This window comes from Mustela lutreola, chromosome 5 (assembly GCF_030435805.1).
Source record: "Mustela lutreola isolate mMusLut2 chromosome 5, mMusLut2.pri, whole genome shotgun sequence".
Taxonomy (NCBI): Eukaryota; Metazoa; Chordata; class Mammalia; order Carnivora; family Mustelidae; genus Mustela; species Mustela lutreola.
In genome coordinates, this window is record NC_081294.1 from 90,518,163 (window position 1) to 90,519,865 (window position 1,703).

A 1,703-nucleotide genomic window follows, 5' to 3' on the forward strand; every position below is an offset into this window, starting at 1 on the left:
TAATGGCTAGAGCTACCTTGCAAATCACAAGGGGGAAGCTACTGTAGGGGGGTATAAGGGAGTTGAGGAAAAAAAGGACCTTATTTCCTAATGACATACTGGTTGAGGACTGCTTTCCTGGACTTTTATCAGGAGAAAAGCATTTGTATTTTATTTAAGCTCTGTTATTTTGGGCTTTCAGGTAAATCTAATCCTGATTCATGAAAGCTGGCTGCCCCGGGGCAGGTGTTCCCGGTTTATCACAACTGCCACCTCTATCTGATGTCTTCCTAACATTGCCTGGGAGTTGCCATTTATCATCACATCACACTGCTTTTCTCTGCACTCAAAAGGAGAAAATGAAGGATTGAGGAAGCTGTGTGTTTCAGGAGTAGTTGAAGAGCGATGTCATGGTGGAAGGAGTCTATTCCTATACGACAAGTACGGTACACCAAATACTAATGCACACTGTATTAAATTTACATGACTTAAGAAGCTGTTATGAAACAAACCACAGTAAAAGTATGACCAGAATAGCAAAGACATGTTAATGACAAAGTTAACTTGATGAAAAACTTAATGGACTGGAAACAAGGGCTGGAATTACAGTAGTGTTAATGGTGTAAAATGTATTAAGTTAGAGAAAAAAAATCTTGGCATGAAAAGCTTTTGCCAGGAGCGGGTTTATAAAAAGGCTGACTAGAGCAGAAAGATTAAATAATTTGTAGGCCTCCACACCTACCAATGAGAGTACAGATATAAAAGACATAAAATCACCCTATAAGCTTTAGTCGTTTGTGGTGTCTGGAAGGTTTTAAGTGTTTGAATAGCTTTTGAGTATCACACCAGTCATGGGCCCATCAGGAAATTATTTTGTGTTGAGTGAAGTGGGTACAGGGATGCAGGTGGTGCTCTACCGAGTCAGTGCTCATACTGGACTTGCTTTACAAAACTTAAATCTATACTGGTAGTTTGCATACAACATACATGTATTTCTTTCTTTTTTTGAAGATTTTATTTATTTATTTGACAGACAGAGATCACAAGTAGGCAGAGAGGCAGGCAGAAAGAGGGGGAAACAGGTTCCACGCTGAGTAGAGAGCCCAATGTGGGGCTTGATCCCAGGACCCTGGGATCATGACCTGAGCTGAAGGCAGAGGCTTTAACCCACTGAGCCACCCAGGTGCCCCAGCATACATGTATTTCATAGTTCAGTGTGTGGGGAGGTAAAATTTAAATTAGAAAAAGAGGATGTGTCTTGAATGTGGCCATGAATACTGTGAAATGGATGTATTGCCATGGTTTGAACCACAGGATACATGTCAATGTTTTCCTGAGGGATTGTAGGCACAATAGTTGTGGTGTGAGACTGAAGGTGTTTTGAGGGGTTGAGGGGGTGCAGGTGTAAGAAATTGGTTTGTGTTATCTAGGGAAAGTGTCAGCTAAACTCATGAAGATTTAGTTGAAGATTGGGTCTTTGGTTGACATTATACACACTCTATTTCTCTACAGTGTGTTCACAACCACTTACACCAAAAATTCACTCACTTTATTCATCTTATTTCTAACCAAATTGTGCCTTTGGGAAACTGACTTAACCAGGGAAAATCTGGCCTACTTTCATATGCAGAAATCATTTCTCAGAAATTTAAGTGATGATCACCCTTTGTGGACCTAAGAATTGATTCTAAAAAAGTTATTTGATTTAAAATTCATAAAAGTGA